The sequence below is a fragment of the Myotis brandtii genome, unplaced genomic scaffold, assembly GCF_000412655.1.
Source record: "Myotis brandtii unplaced genomic scaffold, ASM41265v1 scaffold1145, whole genome shotgun sequence".
Taxonomy (NCBI): domain Eukaryota; kingdom Metazoa; phylum Chordata; class Mammalia; order Chiroptera; family Vespertilionidae; genus Myotis; species Myotis brandtii.
In genome coordinates, this window is record NW_005353947.1 from 129,800 (window position 1) to 141,637 (window position 11,838).

Below are 11,838 nucleotides of genomic sequence, written 5' to 3' on the forward strand. Positions count from 1 at the left end.
CTTCCTACATTTCTGTCAATTGCTCTGTCAATGTATTGTTAGGTCCGTACATGTTATTGATAATCTTCGTGCCCAATTTTTCCTTTGATCAATGTATCATATCTTTATTTATTCTTTATGATGTTTTAGCTTAATTTATATTTTAAGATTTCTATCTTAGTTTTATTTTGATTCATAATTGTCTAGCAGTATTACATACCCATTTTTAAAAATCTTGGTGTCTTAATTTTAACAATTTTTTTTTCAGAATACCTTTTAAAAAAAATTCAGAGAACTGTATTTTAGTTGCTATGATTAACCAATTTATATTTATTTAGTTTTATTAAGGCTCATAGTTGCCATCTTATTATATATTTTCATCTATTATACTTTCTTTTTTTCTCCCTTCATAAATTCCACTGCATGAATCACTTTTCACTTTTTATTCTGCTGATTTAAAATGTATATGTTTTGAACTGATACTCTGACTTATGGTTGAGCCTGTAGCCCTGAAGAACCAGAAACCCAAAGGAACCAATATTCCTTCTACAAAGAGCCCCATCTTTAGTGAGGCTGTTTCTGGAGTCCATATGATGACCAAGGTACTGCGTGTGGCCACAGGTCTGGGCCCTAAGCCTCTACAGGAGCAGGTGGGGCCTGGGATTGTGAAAGGTGAGGAGAAGGAGAAAGAGAAGTGCTTTCCTAGCCTGGACATGTTCAGCCAGCACTTCAGGAACTTTGAGTATCATGACATACCTGGCCCCTGGGAGGCCCTGAGCCAGCTCCATGTGCTCTGCTGTGAGTGGCTGAGGCCCAAGATCTACACCAAGGAGTAGATCCTGGGCTGATGGTGGTGGAGCACTTCCTGACCATCCTGCCCCGGGAGCTGCAGGCCTGGGACAGGAGCACTGTCCAGAGAGTGCTGAAGAGGCTGTCACTCTCCTGGAAGACCTGAAGCGAGAACTGGATGAACCAGAACAGCAGGTTTCACCTCCTCCAAATGAACAGAAACAGGCATGGGAGAAGATGTCCTCTTCAGGAACAGCAAAGCAATTCCTGAGCAGCACCTAGCCTCTGGTGACAAGTCCCAAATATGAATCTTGGGGACCCCTGTACATCCAAGAGATTGGTGAAGAACAGGATTTCACTCCAGAGCTAAGACAGAATCAAGATTGTAAATCGAACACCCAGAATAAAGAATCAACCGATATGCAGAAAAATTCTGAAGAATCTCATGCAGAAGAATTCAAAAAGGACATTACTCCCATGGTGATTGCCAATAAATTTGAGGCCAGGTTAGAAAGGCAGTGGGTAAACCTTGGAAAAGAGAAACAAAAACCCCTTTTCTAGACAAAGGTTCCAAGAAAGGTAGAGAATTAATGCCTACTAAACCCGCCCCAGGAGAGAGATGTTACACATGTGCTGAGTGTGGAAAAGCCTTTAGCAACAGCTCAAATCTTACTAAACACTGGAGAACACACATTGGGGAGAAATCCTATGTGTGCACCAAATGTGGGAAAGCCTTCAGCTCAAACCTTACTCTTCATTACACAACACACTTGGTGGAACGGCCCTATGACTATAAGTGTGGAAAAGACTTTGATCAGAGCTCAGATCTCCTTAAACATCAGTGAATGCATCCTGAAGAGGCACCATATCAGTGTGAAGATTGTTGGAAAGCTTTCAGTGGTAAAGGCAGCCTCATTCGACATTATCGAATACACACTGGAAAGAAACCTTATCAGTGTAATAAATGTGGGAAGAGCTTTAGTCAGCACACAGGTCTTAGTTCTCATCAGAGAGTCCACACTGGAGAAAAGCCGTATAAATTTAAAGCGTGTGTAAAAGCCTTCAACTACAGCTCCAATTTTAATAAACATGGAATCCATACTGGGGGAAAAGCCCTATCTCTCTCTATATATATAAAAGGCTAATATGCTAAGTGTGACGTGCACTGGCCATTTACAGAGAAATGGCACTGCGGACCTGGCGCCCACAAAGCAACACTCGGCTTCCCCCAAGTGGGACATAGGCCCCGCCACCACCCCAGAGCAACAGCCCAACAAATCACAGCCAACACTGCCGAGACCCCATGGAACAAAATGCGGCCCGCCCACAGCCCAGCCCTGTAACGATGGCTGTGGGCACCAGGTAATGACGTCACATAGCAACACCTGGCTTCCTCTCTCTAGCGACTAGCCTCTGGAGTTTCTTCAGCCCAGGAACACTGCTTGCTTTATAGCCAGTTGCAAACATTTCACACTGTAACCAAATGTCTGTGAAGCATTTTCCCATGCCTCATCTCATTTGATCCTTACAGAAGTCCTGGAGTAGGTAGATAGGAGACTCGGTGGAATCCTATTTTCTTTTCATTAGCTGGAAAATGGAGATTTAGAAAGTTTAGAAACTTGACCCAACTGAAAAGAAGTAAGAAATGGTGGAACTTGAAAATGACTTCAGGTTTTCTCACTGTGCAGAATATAGTCAAACACTGCTACAATTAAATATTTCACCCTTTGTTCTGTATGGTCCTATATAATAAAGAGCTAATATGCAAATGGTCATCACGCCCTCATGCCTTCACGCTGTAACAGTTCAGACACTCAACACTGGGGAGAGAGGAATGGGGACCAGCCAGGCTGTGGCCTGGGAGAGGGACAGGCTGCCTACACTGCAGTCCCAGGCACCAGCACCTGTAGCTGCAGCCCAGGAGAGGGACAAGCCACCTTCCCTGTGGTCCTGGGTGCCTGCGGCCAGCCAGAGGGAGGAAACCTGGGTCCTGGGTACCTGCGACCGGCCAGAGGAGGGAATCCTAGGTCCTGGGTGTGGGGCGAGGCAGAGGCAGTTAGGGGCAATCAGGCCAGCAGGGGAGCAGTTAGGGGCAATCAGGCAGGAAGACAGAGGTGGTTAGGGGCGATCAGGCAGGCAGGCAGGCAGGCGAGCGGTTAGGAGCCACCGGCCAGTTTTAGGAAATTCATGGATCCCTTTGAGGCTCATTCATGAATCCCAGGTTTAGCACCCCCACTCCATCCTATATAATAAAAGGCTAATATGCAAATAGACCTAATTGTGGAACAACTGACCAACTGGTTGCTATGATGTGCGCTGACCACCAGGGGACAGGCGTGGACCATGGCGGGCATCAGCAGCAGGTGGCAGAGCACAGAACATGGCGGGCATCGACCATGGCAGGATAATGGAGAAGGTGAGCAAGGGTGCCAGACCAAGGTGGGGCACCAGTCGCTGACATCTGGGCAAGCCTCTGATGGTTACTGAAAATTCTTTGCTCCCGTGCGCCATGGTCCTGCCTGGCGCTCGCACCAACTGCCGATGCCGGTGCCGGCCCTGCTCGCATCCACTGCCAGCACCTGGCGCAGGTCCTGACCACTCAGTGCTGTCAGTGGGTGCAAGCAGCGGCTGCTGGCCCCGATTTCCCCTGAGGCCTTCTCCACCTGAGGGGTGATCATGGCAGCAGCTGCTGCTTGCACCCACTGCTGGCGCCAGCCCCAATCGCTCTGTGCCATCATTGGGTGTGAGCAGGGCTGGCACCATCAGCGCATGGGGGTGGTGGCAGCGGGAGCAGGGCTGCTGGCAGACAGGGAACCAGGGGCTGTGGAGGGAGGGGCTGGGCAGGGGGGCAGAGGATGGGCCAAGACCCAACCCTGTGCCCACTGCAATCTTGAGGCCCACAGTTCCTTTTAAGGTGCACAAATTCATGCACTGGGCCCCTAGTTGGTGTAATAATTGTGGGAAAACCTTCTGCAGTAAGTCAAATCTTTCCAAACATCAGAGTCCACACTGGAGAGGGAGAAGTGTTTAACTGTCAAGTAGGCTCACAGTGTTTGTGTTTTGTAACTCTAGAACAGGGGTCCTCAAACTACGGCCCGCTGGCCACATGCAAATACAAATATTGTATTTGTTCCTGTTTTGTTTTTTTACTTCAAAATAAGATATGTGCAGTGTGCATAGGAATTTGTTCATAGTTTTTTTTTAAACTATAGTTCGGCCCTCCAACGGTCTGAGGGACAGTGAACTGGCCCCCTGTTTAAAAAGTTTGAGGACCCCTGCTCTAGAACATGAATGCTAGGGACAAGTCAGATAATTGTAATATAAACTTAAGTGGTAGGTTTTGTTTCATTCAACATCAAGAGACACTGAAGGAGTGAGAGCAGTGGCACAATAAAAAAGAAGGTCCTTGAAGGTGTGGGTTCCTCATTCGCCAAATTAACTGAGGCCAATCCCCTCACCATACTTCAGGTCCCAGTAACTATGCCAGCATCGCCTTTTGTATAGTTAAAATGATGTGTATCAAGTGTAATTATGGAAAAAGCTTTATGACTGTTTAACTGTTTTAACATATTTTAAAGAATTATGACTTGTAAAGAATTGAGCCATTTGAACACAATCTAATCTGATTCAGAATAAATTTATACCATCTCATAATAATAAATAAATAATAAAATGTTTACGTTTTATTTTTGTTCAGATGGCCCACGTGCTATGTGACCCACACTCATATTAACTTTTCTCTATTGATTTCTTAGACTTATAAATATATGTATGTGATCCTCCTTAAAAATATATGAATATATTCTCATACACCTTTAATCCTTCCCCCTTCTCTTTACCTTATTAATATTGTACTAAAGCCCTGGCTGGGTAGCTCAGGTGGTTGGAGCATCATCCAGTATACTGAGAGGTTGCAGGTTCAGTTCTCAGTGAACTGAACTTAGGTATGTGGGTTCAATCCTCAGTTGGGGCACATAGAGAAGACCACCAATCGATGTTCTCTCTCGCAGCCATGGCCCTTCTAAATGTATTTTCTTCTTACTTAAAAATTATAAATTGTTTTTGTATTTAATCTCCTTGGAAGTTTTCAGAATTTTTTTTTTTTTTGCTTTTGGTGATTTTAAGTTTTATTTAATGTGAACAGCAAAGTTTTCCCCATATATCTCCCATTTTGCACTTTATGAACCCTTTACATAACATGATCTTTAATGAACAAAGTGAAGTATAGTAAAATACCATTTTTATAAATTCAAAGTGCATGCACACAAAATAATACACACTTTGCAAAATTATACAAACAAAATGGGTGTGTATCAAACCGATTGGAATGGTTCCCTATGGAGGGAAGGGAATGAGAAACAAAAATGCAAATGAAATGGGAAAATAAAAGAGAAGAGGGACCTTGCTGTGTTCAATATGATAAGGCGAATACCTCAACTCTCTGTACTTATGTCCAAAATCAAAAGTAAAACAAAACATTATCTCATACTGGGTTCCAAACTAACTTAACATAAAAATATGAAACATCAAGCTCTGGCCAGTGTGGCTCAGCTGGTTGGAACATTGTCCCATACCCAAAAGGTGGCAGTCAATTCCCAGTCAGGGAGCATACCCAGGTTACAATTTGCTCCCTAGTTGGACACATGTACAAGGCAACCAATTGATGTTTCTCTCTCATATCAATCTTTCTCTTGCTCTCACTCTCTCTTCCTCTCTCTAAAATAAATATAAAATATGAAAAATTATTTCCATAAGAAAAATATGATGACTTATCTTTTCTTAACTATAGCATCATTCTGATATTTGTTTTACAAATGGGGGGAACTGTATGGGCCTATAGAAGAGTGATTCACTTACGTGGTTAGCTGTTCTTTAAGTGCTTATGTTGTTTCATTTCTGGCGCTCTAAATGTATCTACTCTACTTATCTTAGAAAGAGTACATACCCTACCAATACTGCACAGAGTTTTGGATGAGGAAGTAGCTTCCATCTGATGAATTTACCTAGGACTTCTCTTCTACTCTGTTTCATTCATCTCTGCTCACCTTTCCCTGGCTCTTTGATCTAATTTATTTGATCTTAATCATTAAGTTCTGTTCCCCTTGAATGCTGTTCACCAAATATTTCTGATTCTTCCCCATTCTGAGTATACAAAGCCATTTTCTGGCTTTCTTTAGGTTGGATGGGACTGACTTGAACTGGCCAATGTATCTGATCCTTCTTTAGAAATGCAAGACCCTCCAACACTGCTTTTTCCATCTGGGACAATAACCAGCAAATTTTGGGATAGTGGATGCTCCATTTGCCTAAATCTCTGAGTAACTAAAATATACATAGAGCCCATCCTGTCCACACTGAACATGTCATATGCATTTAAAATGAATATTTCTTATCTTAAACCAGTGAGATTTGGAGTATTGTTTATTTTGCTGAAGTATACCCTAATATATCTGGAGTGATATAATTGCCAACAATTGAATGATTGGTGAAAATATTCATTTTGATATTAGGATTGTTATACTGGAGTATCAGTCAAAATGGCTAATGCATTTATATTTACTGAAAACTTGAAAACATCTGCTTAGGCCACCAAAACAAGTCAACATATTCATTGTCTCATATGGTGTAACAAGAGAATGTGAACTCAAGTCTAAATGAGGAATACTTTATATATTGCTTCTTACTTATTTAAAAGCCTTGCTCTTGCCATATACAAAAGGGAAGACAAATTGATAGAAAAAGACTGGTTCTTCTAAAGTATCATTAATCATTTCTGATATTTTTAACAGACATTGATTTATTTGTAGATGACTTATTTTTAATGTATTCCATCTTAACAAAAAATATTAAGCCAACTAGCCTGTCCATTTCCTTGCTAAATTTGTCAGAATGTGGCACCTGGTTCAGTTAATTCACCCTTGTCTTTTTTCACCATGACTTTGCTGTGTAGCAAAATTTTACTGTCATGAAATTATTTTGTTCTCAGTTGAATGAAAAAATAATTTGCAATTAATTTGACAGTTACAAATGAACATGTTCTCTTTTATTTTATCTGAGAGGTCTGCATAAACACTTCTTTTGAGCAGTATCTTCAGTGAAGGAAAATGAAGCATAGCCTTTTAAATAATGTGCCAAAAGGTATTGAAAATTTGCCATTATCTAATTGACACTGCAAAGACACCACGTATATAGGTGTGCAAGATGTGTTTGTTTATAACAAGTCAGGTAGAGTCAATTGAATATTGTTTAAACATGTTTTCTCATGGTGGTACATAGGCACAATTATGTGAAGGATAAGAAGGGTGATATTTACTTTTAGGTGTAGTATGCTTCAGAGAAACTTGTCAGAAGTGATAGTGTGTAACTTCTGAGATTGTAATCAAAGACGATAAAATTTCTGCCTGAGACTCACTTCTGTTCATTCTCTCTCTCTCTGTTCACCATTGGACCCAAGTGGTAAAGTGACTTGCTTATGGTCACACAGCAGTTGGGTTGCAAAATGCCAAGGTTTACTTGTCACCTTGTAAATATTGACCTTTAAATTTTTGTGCCAATAACCAATTCATCAGAGAAAATAAACAATGTATGTATGTATGCATGCATGTATGCTCATAGGAAAATATTTATGGAAATCCATGGCCCTTATGAACTAATAATAAAGAATAATATTTGAGAAAATTCTGTTAAACTCCTGCTATAGTATATGCTATAATATTTCTTTTTTTCAATTTTTAATTGAATTTATTAGGGTCACATTGGTTAATAAAATTATATAGGTTTCAGCTGTACAATTCTATAATACATCATCTGTATATTGTATTGTGTGTTCACTATCCCAAGTCTCCTCCCATTCCATTTATCTTCCCTTTACCCTTTACTACCTCCCACTCCCCCCCTCCAACACACACACCTTCATACTGTTCTCTGTGCCTATGAGGGTTTATTTTCCTTAATTCCTTCACCTTTTTCACCCAACACCCATCCTCCCTCTCCTCTGACAGCTGTCAGTCTGTTCTCAGTATCTATGAGTCTGTTCCTATGTTGTTAGTTTATTTTGTTCATTACACTCCACATATAAGTGAAATCATATGGTACTTGTATTTCTCTGAATGTGTATTTTCTGCTACCTTGTCTTCCAATTTGCTGATTTCATTCTCTGCTTCAGCCAACCTACTGTTTATTCCTTCTAGAGTATTCTTCATTTTAGATGAAGTATTCTTCATTTCTTATTGGTTCTTTTAAATGGTTTCTATGTGCTTTTTCATGTTGTTGTAATTCTTACAAAGTTCCTTAACCATCCTTATAACCATTTTTTTAATGCTTTATCTGATAAATTGCTTGCCTCCATTTCGTTTAGCTCTTTTTCTTGAGATTTCTCCTGTTCTTTCATTTGGGTCATGTCTCTTTGTCTCCCCATTTTGGCTGCCTCTTTGAATTTGTTTCTGTATATTAGGTTGATCTGCTATGCCTCCCATTTTTGTAGGGTAGCCTTGTGTAGTAGGTGTCCTGTGGGACCCAGTGGCACAGTCTCCTTTATCACCTGAGCTGGATGCTCGAGGAATGTTCCTGTGTGGGTTATGTGGGCCCTCCTGTTGTAATTGAGTCTTGATTGTTATTGGCCCATTCGTGCATGGGGTCAATTTATATGAGGTAGGTTGTTAGTGAATCAATAGGAAAGGGTGAAGGGTGTTCACCAGATTGATACAGGTTCAAACTCAGTGCCAGTGCTGGGTCTGAGGGTACTCAGCAAATGACCCAAGGTACACCAAGGCTAGCTGCCACCTGCCAGGTGCCTGTAGACCTTTGTGGTTGGGCATGTTCTCCAGTAGTCATCAGCGTGAGGCCAGCAGAGTTTACCAGTCCCACACTGACCAAGATTTGGCTCTGTGAAGAGAGGGTTCTGCACCAGTCAGGCATGCAAGAGGAAAATGGGCCTTGTCCTAGAGCCACATAACTCAGTTTCTTTCAGATTCTGATAAGAACCTGATCTCAGCAGGGTGGGCGTCTGGGAGTCAGGATGATGAGGCTAGTGCAGTGGTCGGCAAACTGCGGCTCATGAGCCACATGCTTCTCTTTGGCCCCTTGAGTGTGGCTCTTCCACAAAATACCACTTCTGCGCATGGACCATGAAGTTTCAATCGCACTGTACATGCGCGCCCGCATGTGGTATTTTGTGGAAGAGCCACACTCAAGGGGCCAAAGAGCCACATGTGGCTCACAAGCTGCAGTTTGCCGACCACTGGGCTAGTGGATCTCCCATGAGGGGGATATGCCAGTAAGGTTTGAGGGAAGGTAGGGGGAGTGGTCACTGCCCAGAGCCATACAACTTAGACTGTCTTGGATTCTGTCCAGACCTCAGCAGGACAGAGCCACCAGGGTTCAGAAGGGTGGGGCCACCAGGAGCCTGGAGAGTGGGATTGCCGATCTCCTGAAGTGGGGGGGTTCCAGTCAACTTCATGGGAAAGTCGGGAGAATTCAAAGCCATACAACTCAGTCCTTGACAACCCCTGAGCCTTTCCAGAATTATATACCCTGACCAAGATAGCTGACTTCTCAGCAGGGAGCAAGCTTCCTGGGTAGGGCAAGAGGGAATTTAGTAGGTAGGGCTTTACTTCCCACTAGACTGATGCCATTTGGAGGGTAGTGCTCCACCCAAGAAAGATGGTGTCTGAAGTTTGCACAGAGATCCTAGTAGCTGTCCCTTCAGCTCTCTTCCCAGAACCACAAACCCCAGTCTCTCCTCTAGTCCACTCCACCCTTTCTCTGTTGGAGCCCAGGGTGAGTTACTCCAAAAGAGATTTTGTGCCTTAGGCCAGTGGTTGGCAAACTCATTAGTCAACAGAGCCAAATATCAACAGTACAATGATTGAAATTTCTTTTGAGAGCCAAATTTTTTAAACTTAAACTATATAGGTAGGTACATTGTTATTAACTTAATTAGGGTACTCCTAAGCTGGCCTTTGCTAAAAACGTCCTCAATCTGATTGAGGTACGTTCACTGAGGTCGACCCCTTCCAACTCTCCCATCCACACTCGTCTTGTATACTTGTTTCAGATAGACAAGTGTGGATGGGATAGTTGGAAGGGGTCGAACTCAGCAAACGTACCTGAAAACAACGTACCTCCCCCGCGCTTCATATCCCCCGGCCCCCCTGTGCTGCATCTCCTGTCACCGACACCCCCCACTTCTTCTAAGGCCACTTCTTCAAAATAGACTCGCCCAGGCTGAAAACCGACTTCTGTGCATGGGCCACAAAGTTTCAATCACACTGTACGTGCATGCCTGCACGTGGTATTTTGTGGAAGAGCCACACTCAAGGGGCCAAAGAGCCGCATGTGACTCGCGAGCCGCGGTTTGCCGACCACTGCCTTAGGCCTTTAAAAGGGCTCCTGTGTCTCTAGCCAACTCCTATCTCTCCCTGGTAGACAGAATCTCCACTGATTTTCACAGCCATATGTTATGTGGGCCCCTCTTTTTTCCTCTGATGCTCTGGTTTTAGATCCCATGCTTATCAGGGGGAACTCATCACAGTTGAGACATTCCTCTGGAATCTCAGCCACTACCTGTTGGAGCAGGGCCAGTCCTTTTCACATCTCTGCCCTTCTACCAGTTTTGATGTTCCTTCTTCTGTAAGTCTTGCTTATACGCCTTCTCTTCAGCTAGTCTTCAGTTGGTTTTTCAGGTTGCTTGCTCTATATTTTTGTTGTAATTCCAATTTGGTTTTGGGACGAGGTGAGTGCAACATCCACCTAGTCTTAATTGGCATATTGCATCATCTTTTGTTTGTTTGTTTGTTTTTGATGATCAGGAATGAGTTGGCAATAGGGTTGGCATTTAGAGAGTACACTTTCTTTTATGTTACAAACCCAAAGGATACCATAAGATGGCAATTTTAGAGCAAAAAAGAGCCCAGCTTGTGAGTCACACCTATGTGTGGATCTAACACTTGATAGCTGTGACTTTGAACAAGGGTCAAATGAATCAATACTCATTTTTACAGACAAGTAATCTGAAGACCAAAGATGTGAACTGACTTTCCCAAGGCCATTTACCAACTCTTCTAAATTTAAATCAGGTGTTCTGTCAATTAGATGCTGTCCTATTTGTACAGGTATTTGTTTACACTAAGGAGAGTAAAAGGGAATTTTTCTAAAAAGCATTTATCAATTGCTTACAATGGAGTAAACAAAAGCCCAGTGCACATATTATCCAATTTAATCCTTACCAGAATACTTTGGAATTGGTGATGTGTTAATAAACAATTGAACAATTATGTTAGCTGAGATTCTTAAGCTAGCTCAAAGTCATAGTTGACATATACAAGAAGCAACATTTAGATTTATACTTGAATCATTGTGAATCTATTTACTCTGCCATCAAATCATTGTGCCATATTCTTTATTCAATTTATGTTATTTTCTTTAATGTTTACTTATTTTAAATTGGCATATTTCATTTTTTTAAATATTTAAAGGTTCTTCTCTATCTAAAGCTTAAATTCATCTCCCCATTCCTTGCTTTGCATAGCTTTGTTCCTTAATTAAAAATACATCTTATGCCCTGACTGGTTTGGCTCAGTGTATGCGTCGGCCTGTGGACTCAAGGGTCCCAGGTTCGATTCTGGTCAAGGGCATGTACCTTGGTTATGGGCACATACCCAGTGGGGAGAGTGCAGGAGGCAGCTGATCGATGTTTCTGACTCTCTATCCCTCTCCCTCCCTCTCTGTATATAAAAAAAATCAATAAAACATATTTTTAAAAATATATCTTACATGTCTTTTTAAAAATCTTGGAAATTTATTTTGTTTTAAGTTTCTTCAAAACAAAACAAAACAAAAACCTTCGTTGAAAGGCACTTTTCCTCCATCTTGCTATTATGTATTCTTCTTCTTCTTTTTTTTTTTTTTACCTCTGGGCTTTTCCTTGCATAAGTCTTTTTTTTTTATTGCTTAAAGTATTACAAAGAGTACTACATATGTCTCCTTTTTTCCCCCCTTGAACTTCCCCCACCCTCCCCTACCCCCAGTGTCTGTGTCCATTGGTTATGCTTATATGCCTGCATACAAGTC

The 11,838-nt window shown here is 42.0% G+C and overlaps 1 pseudogene; it reads left to right on the plus strand.

Moving 5' to 3' along the window:
- The first annotated feature begins 466 nt into the window (after positions 1 to 466).
- LOC102262530 overlaps positions 467 to 11,838 on the plus strand; it is a 33,216-nt pseudogene continuing 21,844 nt past the window's right edge.